The sequence below is a fragment of the Vulpes vulpes genome, chromosome 2, assembly GCF_048418805.1.
Source record: "Vulpes vulpes isolate BD-2025 chromosome 2, VulVul3, whole genome shotgun sequence".
Taxonomy (NCBI): Eukaryota; Metazoa; Chordata; class Mammalia; order Carnivora; family Canidae; genus Vulpes; species Vulpes vulpes.
In genome coordinates this window covers 54,286,242-54,304,299 of record NC_132781.1, presented here as the reverse complement: position 1 = coordinate 54,304,299, position 18,058 = coordinate 54,286,242, and the positions used below count along the sequence as shown (strand labels likewise).

General features: G+C 50.6%; 2 long non-coding RNA genes across 5 annotated transcripts; one reads left to right on the top strand and one right to left on the bottom strand.

Moving 5' to 3' along the window:
• Positions 1 to 2,061: 2,061 nt before the first annotated feature.
• Positions 2,062 to 14,155, top strand: LOC112927970 (uncharacterized). 4 transcript variants are annotated; one of them, XR_011999814.1, is made up of 3 exons: positions 2,062 to 2,840; positions 3,009 to 3,630; positions 4,262 to 14,155. It is a non-coding gene; the product is annotated as an uncharacterized lncRNA (long non-coding RNA). The 4 variants fall into 4 exon arrangements; XR_003236657.2 differs by having other exon boundaries at positions 2,062 to 3,630; positions 4,262 to 4,398; positions 7,631 to 14,155; XR_011999815.1 differs by having other exon boundaries at positions 2,062 to 3,630; positions 7,631 to 14,155.
• On the bottom strand, positions 8,383 to 17,696 carry LOC140597843 (uncharacterized). Its single transcript, XR_011999816.1, has 3 exons — positions 17,568 to 17,696; positions 16,346 to 16,530; positions 8,383 to 8,425 (listed from the first exon to the last, which is right to left on the bottom strand). It is a non-coding gene; the product is annotated as an uncharacterized lncRNA (long non-coding RNA).
• Between the last annotated feature and the right edge of the window lie 362 nt (positions 17,697 to 18,058).

Below are 18,058 nucleotides of genomic sequence, written 5' to 3'. Positions count from 1 at the left end.
GGCCCTGCAAGTCCTCAGACAGGCCTCCCGACATTGAAGCTGTAGTTCGGGTTTTGTCTGCTTTTTCCTGGGGTGGTGGATGGGGGAGCACTGAGTTACATAAGTGGGGGGACTTCAGGAAGCCCCAACTCCCTGTCCCAATTATTTTAATTTAATTAGGAGTTCTTAAAAAAAAAAAATAATAATTAGGAGTTCTTGGCTCCTAATTATTTTAAAACAGTGGGTTTCAAACTGGTTTTTTATACCCACTTTCCAGTCTCGATCTTGTTCTTTATTCCTTCTCAAAATAAATTTCACCCAGGTGATCACTCCTAAATGAATCAGGGAGGCCCTCATCACCCCCAATCCCAATAACACCCTAGAGCCTATGAATGGCTTGAAAATCGCTGCTTTAGGCCAACAGAGGTGTGATTGGCCACAGAAGTAGAATGGCAGACAGGTACCCAGCAGAGGGTCTTTTTCCCAAAGCATTTCTCACTGTGCTTCTGCAAAAAGACCACAGAAGGCAGGGAAGTCTTCGGATGAGAGGTGGTGTTTCAGAGGATCCTAGAGGGCCTGAGGTCACTGGGCTGGGGCAGGCTGGGCACCCCTTCCCTCCAGGCAGCACCAACATGGTGACAGAATGTTCCTGTGGGAAGCACAGGCAGCTGGGTGAGGACATCCCTCTGCTCTGCCAAAGCCAGACCCAAATGAGGGCTGAAAGGAATCTGGAATCCTCACCCCAGAGGACTGGGCTGGGTTGAGGTCAGATAGCAGGGGCAGAACTCAGGCCCCAATGCCCAGGCCTATGTGCCCAGAAGGGGAAGGCCAGTTGAGGGGAGGCTGCCTTCTACCTACAGCAACACAGGGGAGAAAGGATGCAGATCCTTGGCAAAGGCTTGCCTGAGGCTTCTGGGCTGGTCACAGGGGCAGGGGAGCTCTTTGGTGCTGACCACTCCCTGACCCGGGAGAAGTTCCTGCCTTCTCTCTCTGCTGCACTTTATTCTGGGCAACCTGGAGGCTGCCTGGGGTGGAGGCAGGGGTAGTGGGGATGGGAGATGTGGAGCAGGGAACAGAGCTGCCCAGACACCGACCTATGCACAGCATGCAGCAGTTAGTACCCCTGTGGAGCCCAGGCTCCTCTCCTCCTTGGTTGAGGGGAGGGGGCATCACTGGCCCAATTCACAGACCAGGAGCTGGGTGCAGCACACTAGGACTTGGGCCCTGACCCTCCCTCCTTCCCCTGCCCTTTTGCCTGATTTTTAGGAACTGGCCTTATACCTTTACTCATCCTGTGTGCCTCATAAGCTGTGGAGATTCTCAGAAGGGCCTTGAAAGCTTTCAGACTCCCCAACAGACTTGAGAGTGGTTTTGGCTCTTGAGAATAGGAAGTCAGCCCCAGGCCCATATTACAGAGGAGTAAAGCAAGGCCGGCCAGCCGAGGTTCTCGAGGCAGCGTGTGGCCTCTGGCTCCAGCCTGGGGCCCTCCTGGGACTGTGGACCCTCTCAGCCCAGCTCCCACATCCCCCCACCCCAACTCCAGTGTCCCCAGTCCTCTGGAGGAAGATTTCCGAGATCCCGGTTGGGGGTGCCAGATTGCCAGTGACGAGTGTTTTTTTAATCCCAGCCCCGCTGACTTAGACGATTATTCTTATTTAAGGCAGGGACGAAACGCCAGAGCGTGGCAGCCAGTCACCTCCGGGCGGCGGCCCCTCCTCGCCAGCCTCCGGGGCCCAGCTCCAGCCGGAGCAGGAAAGGGCGGGGGGGAGACGGGAAGCAGGGGGGAGGAAGAGGGGGGAGGAGAGGGACCGAGGAGGAGGAGAATGCAGAAGGGGCAGGACAAGGAGAGGGGAGGAGGGGGTAGGAGAGGGAGGTGGGGAGAGGGGATATAGGACAAGGAGTGGGACGAAGAGGGAGTAGGAGGGCAGAAAGGGGCAGGAAGGAGAGGACGGGGAGGGGGAGGAGAGCGAGCAGGGAGGGAGGGGGCGGCGGAGGGAGAGCATAGGAAGGAACACCACCCCCCCTTGGCAGCTCCCCAAGCAGATAGGAGGAGGGAGGGAGATACACAGATGAATAATTTACTACAGAAATGCAAAAAGAATTTAGAAACTCTCAATTTATAAATATTTATTTTCACAAGTTCGCCCCCTCCCGACGCTCTCCCCCTTGCTGGCCCTGGTCTCTTCTTTGCGGGGGGCGGCCTCCACCTCCCCCCTGCCTGCGCTGTCTCGGTCTCTCCCACGATCTCTCCAGCTGTCTCTGTCCCCGGCTGGGACTGCCTCTCCCGGGCTCGCCCTCTCGGCCCGGGAGACTGGGGTGGGGGCGGGGGCGTGCCTTCGCGGCCGCGTCTCTATTTTCTCCACCTGGGTCCCCTGGCTTGCGCGCGTCTCTAACCCTGCCAGTCTCTGTGTCTCTCTCCGGGTGTCCGCCCCTGGGGGGTCTCTCCCGCCGAGGGAGCCCAGCCCCCGCCCGCCCCTCCCGGGGTCGGAGGCCGCGGGCTCGGGTGGAGCCCTCGCGGAGGGAGGGGGAACACTTTGAAGGCTCCGATGGGAGAGGTCGTTTCCCCGGCAACCGGCGGCTGATTGGCTGAGCCGCGGCGGATTAACGAGCCGACCCCGAGGGCGGGGCACGGAGGGAGCCACGCCCCCGGACACGCCCCGGACGCGCCCCCTGCCCGGCTGCTAAGCGCACCTGAGAGGGGGTTTCGGAGACTGGTGGCGGGGCTACGGGGGCAGAAGGGGGCTTCCTGGGAGGCCCGCCTGGAGGCGGTTCTGCGGCGGGGACTTGGTCAATCCGCCAACCAATCGATTAATCAATTGGTGGAGCAGTCAGGTCCACAGAGCAGGAGTTAGGAGCTGGGGGTATGGAATGAGATGGAGTTCTCCTCCCCCCCACCCCCACCTTCCTAACCCTGGGTCCCTAAGGGAGTAGGTCCCTGCACACCTCCCAGGCTGGGGTCTCCCGGGTGCTCCCTGGGGTTACGGCAGCCCCTGCCTGCATCACTCGCCCTCCGCCCCTTTAATTCACAGATGGAAAATGGAGGCCCTGAGACTGGAAGCCCCTGGAGGTCACCGAGGGACCTGGGAGGGTCACTGGCCATTTAACAAGCTCAGCAGAATTTCCTTGCTCCGGCATGCTTTCTGTGAGCCGGAACCTGGACTAGAGATGACCCCGCCCTTGACAGCACCTGACCCCCAGAAACAGTCCTGGGTTTGTGTTGTATCACCTGCTCCCTTTGTCTCTCCTCTCCTCCAGGTGTGGGGAAACTGAGTCCCGGAGAAGCCAGCTGGATGGCACAGTTGCCTAGACCCAAAGTTGGATGCCAGGCCCTCCCCTTAAGCTATTTCTGAGCCTGACATGTAAGCTCCAGAGAGCGGTGGGAGAGGGAAGCATGTTCGTTAATAATGGAGGAATCCTCAGGCAGCGTCCTCAGGGTCACCAGCTGGAAGGGTCTCTTGACACACACTCCCACTCCCTGCAACTTAAAACCAAGTGTGTTATTTAATATGCGAACTCTGGTTGGTTTGTTGGAGCACAGCCCTCTTACAGGCATCAGCTCCTCCTTGCCCAGTGCCTCCCTCCTGAAGCTGGCTGGTGGTTGTACTGGAAGATGGTGAAAGGGCTGGTGGAACATTCCCCCAGGAAGGTCAGGTAAGTCACCACGAAGGTGGTTCTTTATCATTGCAGCGGCCCCTTTAAGCCCCATGGCTGGGGCTGCAGCTCTGTTTGAAGCTGGCAGCTCTAATCCTTCCAAATCAGGGTCCTGGGGTTGCTCCAGTGGCAAGGACAGGCCTGGCCTGCAGAGCTCTCACGGTGCTGAGTACAGCTGCAGGGCCACCCCTCCCTGTACCCAGCCCCCCATCCTGGGCAAGTGCACTCCCCCCCACACACACACCATTCTGTGCAACAAACACAGAAATTCATCCTGTCTCCCCCAACATTCCCACATGGACCACATTGTGCATCTGAGGCCTGCAAACCCCTAGTCCAAGGCCTGGCCTGCCCACACCAGCTATTCTGCAGGAAGAATTTTTCCAGAACCCTGTGGCCCTCTTTGAAGGTTCTAGACTCTTTGCCACACAGCCTCAGAACCCCAGGACCCCCCAAGTATATTTAGAACCTGGGCCCATCTAGGAACTGAACAAAAGGATGGGTGGAAGTATGCTGGTGAGTGGTTGTCAGGTGTTGAAGGAGGGGAGTGGGTCTATGTGCACATTGTGGTCCAGGGTTCTCCATGCTTGAGCTTGTCCCTGGTGGAAGTGTTCTGACTCCTATTTTGCAGATGAAGGCAGTGGGGCTGGGAGACGTAAACCACCCAAGATTCTCTAGCTACCAGGAGGAACGGCTGGGCTTTGAGCAGTCTCTGGGGCCCAGGCCCCATGCACCTCACCAACCTCAGGTCTCCCATCCGTACAATGGGTGAGCTCAGCAGCACCTGCCAGTGGTGCTGACCCTCCATGCTGGTCACTTGCAGCCTGAGCCATTCAAATACATCCCACCATCTTTTCTCTAATGTTGGTTTGGGGTTTCCTCTGGGCCTTCTGGGGTTGCAAACAAGGCACAGGGTAGGGAGCTGAAGCCTGGGATCTAGTTCCACAGTGAGTTGTGTGACCTCGGGCAAGGCCCTCTAGCTCTCTGGCCTTTGGTCAAAATAAGGGGGCTGTGTTCCCTATTTTCTGAGGATCCTTCCAGGTAGAATTAGTCGAGGATTCTGAGTCTTTCATCCTCCACCAAACCTCTCTTGGGCAGCAGTAACTTCACAAGGCTGTGCTTGGGTGCAGCAGGCAGTGAGCTGCAGGGCAAAGGGGGACCCCACTCTGCTGGAGGCATGGGGCAGATAATAATGACAGCCAGTTTATTCAGCATGCACTGTCTGCTCTACCCCGTTCCTGTTTGTCTGTGCAACAGCCTCATGCACTTGTTAGCAATACTGTCCCCATTTCGCATGTGAGAAGCTGGGGCCCATAGAGGCAGGTATCCATCCAAGTTCATCCAGCTGTCAAGTGTGAGCCCAGGCAGATCCCAGGCTTGGACAATGCAGCCACCTTGGGGGCTATTAGAAAAGTCCTCGTAGTGGAGGCCTCTTAGAAGCTGAGTCTAGAAGGATCTTCCTGAGTGGAAAAGGTGGTTGAGGACACTCCAGGTGGAGGGCATGCCCTATATGGGGGGATGGTGAAGCAGGGGAGTGCCACAATGCTGTTGGGCCTGAAGGGCTAGCATGGGGTGGTGGGCAGTGAGGATGGGGTGGGCACCTCCGGGGGGTCCTGCAGAACGCTGTTCCAGTTTGCTGCTGCTGTGTGACAATCCGCCTCCAACGCAGTGGCTTGTGTCACAATAGTTAGTCTCTCGTGTAATGCTGGGGTTGACAGGGCTCAGCTGGGAGGTCCTGACTTGGGGTCTGTCCTGTGGCTGCAGTCAGATGGGGTCATCTGAAGGCTCCACTGGGCTGGGTGCCCAAGGCAGCCTCATCTTGGGGTTTCCTCTGCCCTTTCCAGCAGCCAAGGCTGATTCCTTATATCAAAGCTCAAAGTTCCGAGAAGCCGGAGGTGAAGCTGCCAGACCAGTTAAGGAACTGCTCCTGCATCACTTCCTCCAGGCCCTACTGGCCATGTGGCCTAGCCAGAGAGAAGGGAGTCCCCTCCCCTACCCCCCACCCCAAGATGGCAGTGCAAAGACTCTGTGGCCCTGTTCAATCTGCCCTAGATGCTAATATATACTTCATAGAAAAAGTAGAGTCTGTAGCTAAATATACTTTAGGAAAGGCTGGATTAAGCAAAATCGAATAGGGTTCTGTCCTGCAGGACTTCTCAGAGCCCTCACATGCTGATGTGGTTGCCTGGCTCTAATATAGGGAAGGAGCTTGTAGAAGTTCTCAGCTAATTTTGGTTTGATGGCCAAGGGAGTCACATCTTGGGTGGGAGATACTCGACCTAGGAGGCTCGGGGGCCTGAGGCTCCTGGTGAGCACCGGATCTCTGCACCTGAACTTCCAGATCTGGCCTCCAGAGTACCAGGCACAGATATGATGAGATGAAGCTGGGTCTGTCTGTGGCTGCTGCCACCCTCCAGGGACACCTGCCAGCCAGGGTTATCTTCCCTAGCAGGCTGGGCCTGGTCGCACCAGCTCAGGTGACCACAACCTTGGATCACTGCCCTCCCCCTTCTCTTCTGCCTTCCTGACCCTGAGGAAGGGGCTTCCTCCCTTGGGCCTCCTGGCCCTCCCATCTCTGGGGGCCTAGTTGGGGGCAGCTGAAGGGTCGCTGCCTGATTGTGTGACCTTGCCGCAGTCTCCACCCAGGCTGAGCCTCTGTTTCCAGTTCACTAGTGTGGGGTGATGAAGGCTCCTCTCACCAGTAGTGTGTGAGGACACTTCTCAAGGAGCCAGTCTTTACAGTGGGGGTGTGGGGGGTGGGGGGGTGGGAGGCAGACCCTGTACCCAGCAAGTTTCAGGCTCTAGCTCATGTCATTCTCTCTGGGCCTCAGCGTCTATAAAATGGGGATGACAATGGTACCCACTACATGAGGTTCAGTGAGGAGTGGCTGGGTAAGAGGCATGGAATTAAGAGATGGAGATCCAGTCCAAAGGTCTCGACCACAAAAGCCTACATGTACCCTGGTCCTGGCTGCTGGCAGAGTGGGCCCAGTGGGTGGGGCTACAGTTTGGGCCACTCTGCTGGGTGCAGTGCCTGCATGACTGGCACCTGGTGGGCTGCGCACAGTGCATCCCCAGGGAGCAGGGGAGCCCTGCCAGTGAGCTCTGAGGTTTGGTTCGTCCCCCTCCCCCACTCCACTGGCTTCTTCCCTTTCCTCCCCTGGTCCTGGGCCAGGCCCAGCTGCCACTGCTGCTCCAGGAGGCCGGGCAGAGACAGAAGGGAGAGGGCTGGCTCCTGGGGAGCAGAAGTCACCAAGTCCAGCCCCTCTTCAGCCCTCCCTTCCTGGCCCAGGCCAACAAAACCACCCTAGGGACAGTCTCTGAGCCTCTCAGATGGACCCCATCACCCTCCAGCTTGGGCCTGGAATACCACCCCTCAGTTTCTCCCTCTGTATGACCCCAGAGATTTTGCTGCCTTGAGTGGCTGGGGGGAAGGATTGTATGAGATGCTGCCCTGGCCTCAGCTGAAGGCAGCTCCAGCACAGTGCAAGTGGGTGCCTGCTCCCCCATCAGGGATTCCAGCCGGAGCCCGAGGGGTGGGGCCTGGGGGCAGGAGCTGCAGGAATAGCTGTGGTATGGGACACCAGGGCATCCTGGAGAGCGAGGAGTACCCAGGTGGGTCTTCTATACCAGCCCCTTGGTGCTGCCCACAGATGGTGAGTCCCCAACAGTCCATCCTGGAAGCCATCCCCCACCGCATGCTCCCAGCCTCCTTGCTTCCTCTCCTTCTCTCACCTCCCCCAGCCTGCAGCCACTCTTACTCCCTGGGCACCGCACATCGGCCCGCACCCCTGTACCCTGGTCTGCTCCTCCTTCACTTCCCACCTACGGTGCTGGCTCCAGTCTCGGACCACCCATCCTACCTGGCCCTGCAGGCCCCCAAGTCCCAATCAGGGACTGAGGCTGCTAGCGAAGTATGGCTCAGTCCATCCCTTCCTGCCCACTCCCCACTCCTTCCCTGGGGCTCATCCTCCTTTCCTGCTCTCTGTTCTCTCTGCAGTGGAGCACTGTATTTAAAATACCCAATTTGAAGTCACGCCGAACCAGTGCCCACCCCAGCTGTGCTGTCTCATGGTGCTGAGCCTCAGTTCTCCCATCTGCGAAATAGGGAGAAGGGCCATCCTAGGGCCTTATAAAGATTAAGTGAGGAGTGATTTCAGGTCCTTGGATGGGATGGGAGTTCACGGAGTGTCCACTATTGACATTGCCGCAGCTGCTGTGTGTCACCCAGCCTGGCCTGTTGTGATCACCCCGAACCTGCAGCTGGGTCTCTTCACTGCAACCAGCTGCTCACAGCCTGAATCACTTCGTCTTTGCGCAGAACATTCATTGGCTCCCCATCGCCACTCCCGGGACATAAAAACTCCAACTAATTTTCAAAGCTCTTCACCTGTCTGTCTGGATTTTCTGGAGAAGCTGCCTTGACTAGTGGCCCAAAAAAGCCTTCAAGGAGGACTAGGTTTCCTTCCAGCTGGCCCCTCACTCACTGCTCCCCATATGTCCCCCCACAGGGAGCTGGGTGACAAGGTGGGTCACTCACCTCCAAGAGCCACTAGTTCCCTTGGCTGCAAAGTGGCACTCATTATACCAGCCCCCATGGTGATGGTCCTGTTCCCGGGAGCTGTGGGGGGCAGGGGGACACTGGGTGTGTCAGGAATGTGCTGGGCACTTGAGGAGGGGCCACCCGAGCCCCGTGGCCCACTCGGTCTAGCCCACAGCCCTGCACGACGACTCTGGAGTGAGGCCAGAATCCTCGTCTTCTCAGGATTCCCGTCGTTCCAGGCTGAATATTACCCTGATTGTGTTGTAGGGAAGGGGAGAGAACATTTGTTCTTTTTTTAAAAAAATAACATTTTTCTCCATTTACAAAAGTAATACATGTTAATTGTGGATAATTTTGAAATTAAGATAAACCAAAGAGAAAATTTTAAATTATCTATAATTCATCACCCATCTAGAAGCACTTTGAGCACTTGAGCTCCTAGCCTCCAGACTTGGTAATGAATGTGGAGCGTGGGCTCTGCTTTGAGCCCAGCATGGGGATCACAGAACACACTCTGTTTTGCAACCCAGTTTTTCCATCCATCAGCAGGACCCAGACATCTACACCACCCAGAGCCTCTGCCCCACCAGTACTGAGGGTGCTCGGGGACCTGCAGCTGTCAGCAGTGCGGAATCTCAGCCCCAGTCCCTAGAACATGCATTTCCCCAGCATTCCCAGGGGGCTTCTCAGCACAGTACCATTTGGGGGAGCAGTCCCAAAGCCCCCCTTTCCACGAGCAGCCCCATGCCCCATTGTGGAGCTACGCTCACCCTCACTAAGCCAGTCCTCTATTACTGAACAAGGAGGTAGTTTCCAACTTATGATGTCGTAAATAACACCACAATGAATAGCATCGTGAATAGCTAAAACCTTGAGCACATCACAGATATTTTCCTGGAGTGAATATTAAGGAGCTTCCCTGAACTTAGCTTCCCCCACATTCACTCCCTTTCTCACCCAGAACATTCTAGGGGAGGGGGGTGTAGGGACCATCTACATCCTTGTTCTGCAGATGAGTAAGTGGAGATGTGGGGCAAGGTCGATAACACTATCCCCTGGTGTCACAGAGGCCAAGCTAGGACCCAACCTTTCCTCCATGCCCATCCTACTGGCCTTTGTAGAGGTGGGCTTTTTCATCCAGAATGTAGGCTCCTGTGTGCACAGTGTGGGTCTCACGCCCATGCCAAGCTGGGCATGCAGCAGCTTCTAGCCTGCCCTGTCCCTGCCCAATGGGACCAGTTTGCCCTGGTGACAGATGAGGCGTGACAATGCCCCGCTTGGCTGGGCTGGATGGGGCAGTCTCGCTTCACTGTGGGAACCTCCAGGGGATGGTGGGTGGGGCTTCAGGGAGGAAGTAGGAAATGGTAGAGGAGCAAAGGGGGCTTCCAGATTGGGGGGTGGGGGAGGCAGGGGGCTCGGGCCCAGAAGAGAGGAGGAGCTGGAAAGGACAACAGCAGGGGACCTTCCGCTTCCCAATGGTGCCCATGGCAGGAAACTCAGCCTTGTGAGCGTGAATCCTTTAGGGGGAAACCCTTGGCAGGGAACAGAATGCAGTGATGGCAGCAGATTCTATTAAAAGCAATTCTCATTACTGTACCATTAATTATTAATAGGATCAGGCAAATAAAGGATGGGAAAACCCAGCTGGGCCTGACTCAAATCTTCCCTCTGAACCAAATGGCTTTTGGTTCACGTCCAGGAGACCCAGCCATGAACGTGCCTGTTGGAAACGTAATGACAACCCTGAGGCTTCCATGGTGGGACGGGCAGCACTTATATCTGCTTTAAAAAGATAAAGAGGAAGCAAGCCAAAGAAAGGGAACCCAGAGGAGGCAAATACCGACCTCAACCTCAGTCCCATACCCCCTCCCCTGCTCCCCCAGTACCACCCAGACCCCAGGGCTCTTCAGCCTCTCAGAAGATCCAGAGAGGCATCTTCTCCATGTAGCAGCAGAAACCACAGCAAGAACAAGGTCAAGAGGAAGTGCCAGCTTTGGACCAAGAGATTTCATCCCTCCTTCCTGCTCCCACCCCACTTTATCTTCACCGAATTCCTGTCTACCCTTCAAAGCTTAGCTCCAATGGCCACTCCTCCAGGCAGCCCTGGCCCTGTCCTAGCTGTGCTAACCACCCAAGGATACAGCTGCTGTCCCAGCCCTCGTAGGGTGCCGGTCTGGCAGGAGTCTCATGAGGCCATCAATCAAATAACCATCACAAACCATCAGAAGAGGTGGACACCATGCTCTAAAGCAAGAAGTGCCTGAAAGAGCCTCAGGATACAGAAAAACCAGGGACAAATGTAAGCAGGTGCTCAGAGGGCAGGGACCCGATGATTCTCTTCCTTAGAGCCACTTGGTGCCTAGAGCAAATTAGGTGCTCCAGAAGTGTGTTTGATTTCACAGCCTGCTGATTTGAGGGCATAGGAATGAGGTCTCTGAGTTGGAAGGGCTGCTGGGGAGGTCAGCTTTGCCAAGCAGAGGGAGGAAGGGATAGGGGCCTGGGGCCTTTCCCCCACTCCTGCATCTTTGCAAAACTCTCTTCTGGGTTATTGGTTGATTTATCCTGACATCCACTATGAAGCCAAGCAGGGAAGGCACTTTTTTTTGGAATAAATAAATGTAAATGAATGAGTGAGTCTGGGCTTGAAAACACACACACACACACACACACACACACACACACAATCTGTGGACTTCCATATAAAATGGCATCTAACTAGAAACCCCCTGATACAGCTGTTCTTATTTTTCCATTAAATACTCATGAAGGCAGAGAGAAAGACAGAACCTCACTCAACATGGGGAATAACTGCCAACTTTGTGCCAGAATCTGGGAGGAGCTATCGCACTGATGATAATGGCGGGGACAGTGCTGGGGAGAAGCTTCAGGACATAGAAACCGGGGACAAATGTAAGGTGCTCAGGCCTCCTCCATCACTTGCCCCCACTCAGTACCCTAGAATCTGTGCCAGTCTGAGTTGTCCTCCCAGAGATGATCTTGGAGTAATGTGCCCTGGTCTTTCAGAGTAGGTGGGCAGGGCAAAATTGCCCTCTGGTGTGTGGATCCTGGGAAGCAAACATGAATGTAGGGGGCCAGGGGATAGCAGGAAACCCCCCAGGAGCAGTGCATGCTGGGACTTCTGCATGTTTCATCTGTTCAGAACGTCCAAGAACCAGATAGCCAGACGGGAGCATATACCACCTTCACTTGGCAGAGCTGCGGTTGGCAGGAACCTGCAGGGAATGGGGAAATGGATTGAGCAAAGCCCACTGGATTCTGTTCCCCAAGCCAAACACTGAGGAGGGGAATTGGCGGTGACAAGAGCAGTAAGGAGCAAAGGCCGTGTACAGATCCTATCCTGTCTACCTGTGATCTTGGAGTGAGGATTAATGTTAACTGTATGTGAGGGACAATCCAGAAGAAGGATATCAACAATTAAGGATGGTGGGCAAAACATGTACAGAACCTGGAGAAGGAATCAGCACTCTGAAACGCTGAAGACTGGGAAGAGGTTTCCTGAAGCAACCAGAAGGAAACGTTGGGAAACGAACGTTGTGGCAACTTTAATAGAAAGACATGGCTCTCCAGACCAGGAGCAGGAACCATAGGGCAGCCCTGACAAATCTGAAAAGGCAGAGCAGGATATGAGCAGGGACGTGGATGGCCTACTGCACTGAACTTGTGGTCCAGGAAAGATACGTCCAAGTCCTAACCCTTGGTAACTCTGAATATGACCTTATCTGGGAAAGGGTCTTTGCATATTTAATTAACAATCTCAAGATGAGGTCACCATGGGTGAACTGGATGGGCCCTGAATCCAATGATAAGTGTTCGTCTAAGAAGAGAAGACACAGAGAGAGAAAGCAAGAAGCACATTCATTTCTGTTGTTGTAAGCCACCCTCAGTTGTGATTGGTACAGCAACCCTAGGAATTGGCTGATGGGGTAAGGAAGGACTCCAGGAAGGGACAAAGCACAGAAACAGAATTCAAATCCATGCTGGAGGCAGTAAAAAGCAGAGATTGTAGTGCAGAAAATGCAATCAGGGATGGAGAGGCCAACCTGGAGACAATTCTAAAAAGTGTGACAGCAGACAAGAGCTGAAAACAAAGCATGAGAGGTTCATGGGGATGAGGAGGTAGCCCCCACACAGCTGGGGTTCTTGAAGAAAAGGCCAGAATAAGAGATGACTTAGAGATATAATGAATGGAAACTCACCTGCGCTTTAAAATGAAACAAAAAGATCTGACTGTGCAGATCAGAAAGGTTCACTGCATTCTGGGGAAAATAAATAGAGACTTCTATGGAGACATGTTCTGGAAAACAGTGTGTGACTTATGCAAATAAGGACAACATCCTCCATGCCTCCAGGAAGGCAAGAATAGACCCAGGCCGGTTTAGATTGTGTTATACTGGATGCTAAGTGATAAGGGAGCCATGTTTATGAGGTTTGGGGGAAATGCTGAAGTATTTATTACGGAAAGATATGCTCCCATCAGCTGGGAGTCTAAGAATGATAACCCCGTGGCTTAAAAAGTCTGGGCATTAGCACCGAAACTAGTTAAAAAGCAGCGAGTCGGAAGAATTATTGTAAATATCGTTTCCAGACTGAATACAAATGTCAAAAATTATTGTTAAATGACAAATCATAGACTAGAAAAATAATAATCGAACCATCTGGATCTGAAGCTTTAAGTCACATCAACATGGATCTGAGGCGGGCGGGGCCCTTCAAGAATGCTCTGCATAAGAGGGGTTCACCAGGCGCCCTTTCCAGTTGTGTTCAGAGGGCCCAGCAGCTACAAATGAGGCTTTTCAAGGTACCTGGTAACTTTCTAGTGCAATGAGAAACAAAATATCTACTTAGTACAATAAAAAACAAAATATCTACTGACCAAAGTCTGGAGAAGACCAAAGCAACATTCAGAATGGTCAAACAACTTGCAGGAAACAAAAGGAAGAACTGCTGGGGGTGAAGGGATCAAAGTGAGAACAGCGTCCCCTCCCCGGAGCAAGCCCCCCCCCCCCCCCCCCCCCCCGCAGGTTGATGTGAATTAGGAATATAAATGCGTGACGTTTTCCTAGTAAAACATCACAGACTCTCAGATTGGATAAAACAAAAACTAAGATGGAAAGCCAACTAGACAGTGCTTACCAGAAAGAAGCTTAAAACCCAAGGGACATGGAAAGGTGAAAAATGGAAGATCAGAGGGAAGTTATATGAGGCAAGTTCAAGTCAAATGAGACGAACGGTAGTATTTATATCAGATTAAGGATCTTAGGCAAAAATCAGGACATGAGCCAGAAGGTCATTTGTATTGATGAAGAGTACAAGTCAGAATCAAGATCTGCTTGTCATGATCTTTTACGTCCTCTACAGCGTTAGACCCAACCCAGGGAGCAATAACTTAGACACACATAGAATGACAAACAAAAAACCTCCAGACGAGCCTTAACACACTTCTTTCTTTGGTATCTTTAAATCCTATCCCCCCCAACACACTTGTGTGGAATTGGAAGAATAGAATTAATAAGGTTGATTTAATAACTGAACTTTGTACCTTACAAATAAAAGATGCTCATTTATGTGCCAGGGCCCATCAAACATTTATGAAAATTGATCATATATTAGGCCATAAAGAAAAACTCAATATAATCCCCCAAGCAGATATAGCAAAAGCCTCATCGTTTGACCACCATGCAATTAAGCTAGAAATTATTAACAGAAGTTTAAATTAAAAAGCCAACGATTTGAAAATTAAAAACCACTTTTGTAAATAACTCTAGATAGAACCTACATGGCAAACTATTTTTAAAAAAAGAAGAAACACTGCAAATACCACATATCTAAATGTATGGGAAGGTGGTTAAAATGTTATAAGGAGGAAAATTCATAGCTCAGTGTTGTGAATTTCTTAAATAAGAAAGGGTGGAAGTCAATAAAAATAAGAAGCAGAGTTTCATAAATTACAGAAGAGAAAAACACCAGAAATAAAAGATAAATCCATGACTTGTTCTTTTTGAAAGTCTAATAAGTTAGGTAAACTTTTGGCAGATCCAAAGATAATAAGCAGAAAGAAATGAAAGCACAATAGGAGCAAAAATATTTTAAAAATCAAATTATATTAAGTAAAGCCTTATGATAATAAATTTGAAAAAATGAATAAGCAGATATTTTTATCAGAAAATATGTATAACCCAAAACAACAAGTAGAGGAGAACCAAAAAATGTATTACTACAGAGTAAATTGAAAAGGTAGAGAAAGAGCTACTTCCTAGAGAAGTGTGGGGTCCCGACACTTCTAATGGCAACTCTTCACATATTTCAGACATTCTGTTTCAGGACACAGGAAAGATGGAAAGCTTCCCCAGTTATCTTAAGAATGTGGAATAACCCTAGAATGAAGAGTTGGCGGAAAACGACAGGTCTTGCTTAGGAAGAGGATAGAAATTCCAAACAAAACAGCAGCAAATAATCCCAGGTGACATTGTGCAAGTCATAAGAAAGAGAAATCTGCTCAAACGAACTCAGGAAAAAGAGGGGATTGGGTATGAAGATTGAGAGACTTCGCAGAATTGGAGGGTAACATGTGCAGCCAGGCTTGAATGGAGACACAAGTCATCATAGCCTGTGAATGCAGGACTTCACCTTCCTCTTTACACCAGCATCTTGAGCTACTCATCACACAGCCAAGGCCTAATGACTTTTCAGGTTGACTTTCGGGGTCCCAATGATAAAATCAGCAATGAAAGGTGCTTCCTGGGGTGCCTGGGTGGCTCAGTGATTGAGGGTCTGCCTTTGGCTCAGGGCATGATCCCTGGGTCCTGGGATGGAGTCCCACATCGGGCTCCCCTGCAGGAAGCCTGCTTCTCCCTCGGCCTATGTCTCTGCTTCTCTCTCTGTGTCTCTTGTGAATAAATAAATAAAATCTGAAAGAAGAAAAAGAAAGAAAGAAGAAGGAAAGAAAGAAAGAAAAGAAAGAAAGAAAGAAAGAAAGAAAGAAAGAAAGAAAGAAGAAAGAAAGAAAGAAAGAAAGAAAGAAAGAAAGAAAGAAAGAAGAAAGAAAAAAAGAAAGAAAGAAAGAAAGAAAGAAAGAAAGAAAGAAAGAAAGAAAGAAAGAAAGAAAGGATGCTTCCTTAATGTGTTTATGGTGACATCTATGATGCTTGTCAATCTTTCCAGTCCTCCTTCCAGGCTGTGATTGCACTTTTCAGTGGGCTTAGGCAGGGCCCTGTGCTGAGGTAATGTGTGTCATTTCCAGGTAGAAGCACTTAATTGCTGGCACAAGACTCTCCAATTCTCTCTCTTGAGACAGCAAGCATCTGAACATTTGATGATGTGGAGGTACAATCCTGAGCCAATCACAGCTGTAGCTGAGAGACAGTTGCCAGAATCCACAGCTGACTTAATATGAACAGGAAATAAACCCTTCTTAAGCCATGAGATTGTGACATTATTTGTTACCGCAGCCAAATCTAACTTATCCTGACTGGTTCCATGACAAAGAATATCTGTCTCAAACCAACAGCCAACATCACATTTAGTGGTAAAGTACTGGGAGCATTCTCAATAATGTCCAGAATAAGGCGAGGATGCTTAATAATGCCTCTATAACTTTACATGGCTCTGAAGCTTTTAGACAATGCAATAAGACAAGAAACATCAATTAAAGAACAGCAACTACAAAGGAGACAAAATTATCCTTATTTGTGGATCATATAATTGTCTGCTCAACAACTCAAGGGGAACAGAAAAAACTATTAAATAATAACATGTAATCCTACAAAAACACAAAAATCAATAGCATTCTTCCCTCCCTCTTCTTTTTTGCTTTCTATTAAACCCATCATGTTTTCTTTATTTCCCTTTTACCTGTGTTGGTTTGAAAGTTTTATGTTCCATTTCTGCCTGTTAGAGGTTATCTTTAAATTTCTAGCATGCATAATCGACTTACCATGATCTAAATCAATACTCCCCACCCTCTTCCTAGACAGTGAAGGTCTCAGCATGATTTAAGTCTAGTCATACCTTCCAATCACCATGTATGATTGCCTATATTTTGGTTTGATCTTGTTTCGAGTCCACATTTGTCATTATTATTGATTTTAATAGCCAATTCTTACTTAGATTTTACCTACATTTTAATATCTTTGCTTATGGCTCATTACATACCTGATATAGGGCTTGGTTTCCTTCTTCTTTAGGCAATCTTTCATTGGTTCTTTCAGCAAAGCTCTGTGAGTGGTAGTTTCTCAGTCTTGATTCTAGGCTTGAAAGGTAGTTTAGCTGAAAGACTGCTTAAGTTGGCAAATGTTTTCTTTCATCACTAATACCCAAAAGGGAATTGGACAATGGACCTGAATCAGTAAAAAAATAAGAAATACAAGTGACCAACCAAAGCATCTGAAAACAGATTCTTCTTCCTTGCTAGCAAAAGAAGTCAGTTGAAAATAGGATGTTTTGTTTTTTGTTTTACCCTATTAAATTGGCCAAACATTTTTTAAAAATGGAAATGTCCTGTGTGGTGAGGGGAAAAAGAATTCTACATGACCCTCGTTCCTCTGTAGGAGTGTGTAGTTGGTTGAATGGTAGCCCCCCAAAAGATATGACTATGTCCTAATCCCTAGAACTGGGAATGTTTTTGTTTTTTGTTTTTTTTTTTGAAAAAGGGTCTTGCCAGTGTAATTAAATTAAAGATCTTGAGATGAGGAGATCATGCTGGATTACAGGAGTGTCCTTGTAAGAGACACACAGGGGAGAAACAGACAGAGGAGGAGACCAGAAGCAGAGGCTGGAGTGAAGAGGTCAAGGGGCACAGGCGGCTGTCACTAGCTGGAAGGGGCAGGAAGGACCCTCCCCTGGAGTCCTCAGCGGGAGCGTAGCCCTGCCTATGACACCTGACTTTGAACTTCTATCCTCCAGAACTGTGACACAATACACTTCTGTTATTTTAAGGTTACTAAGGTTATGGTAATTTGTTACCTTGAGAAACTCATACAAGAGTGTCACCAGAAGGTTTCCGGAGGGCAGTTGGGCACATGTAGGACACACCAGTCCTAAAACATGTACAACTTTCCTCCTTAAAATTACTCAGAATTAATAATTGTGGATTTGTCAAAGATTTCTTGGCAAGGATATTCATCGAGGCCTCTTCTTTAAGGGACATCAACAACCCAAATGTTCTATAACAGAGGATTGGCTAAACAATGATGGGTTGGGTGTGTAACGGTAAATGTAAAAAATATCGCTTTACCCACAGTTGATGAAACACTCTTGATGTGCTCTGAGGGAATGAGTCTATTCCGACTCTTGTCTCATGTGACTCTTGGCAGACATCAGCAGCCCGGCCACACAGAGAAGGACCAAGGTGAGGTCAGAGGGTCAGGCCACCTACCTGAGGTCATAGAGCCAATGGGCCAAGATTCTGACCCCAGGCCCTGTGCAGGGCCTCGACCATTGGACGAGATGACCCCTGGCGCAGCCATCAGATCCGGTGAAACTGTGCCCCATCACGGCACAGGAGCACACTGGTGAAAAAAAGCAGTTGAGCACATTCTAGTTTTGCAAAAATAAAAAGTGTGTTCGATGTGCAGAGAAAAAAGGCTGGAAGGATTTACTATGTGCGTTAACAGGGAGGTTACCTCTGGGGAGGGATTGGGTGATTTTTATTTCCTACGCTGAATATAGGTAGCTTTTGTAATCAGAACAAAATACTAACAAACAAAACCACACTCCTTGTGCCTGCGCTGACCACACCCGACTCTGAGTCTGTTCTGGGAGATGGGGAGCAGCGCCCCAGCTGGTGGAACCCCCAGAGGCGCCTAATATCCCCCCTGCCCTTGGTCTTCTCCCCAGCGTGGTGTCTGTACCTGCCCTGCACCCGCT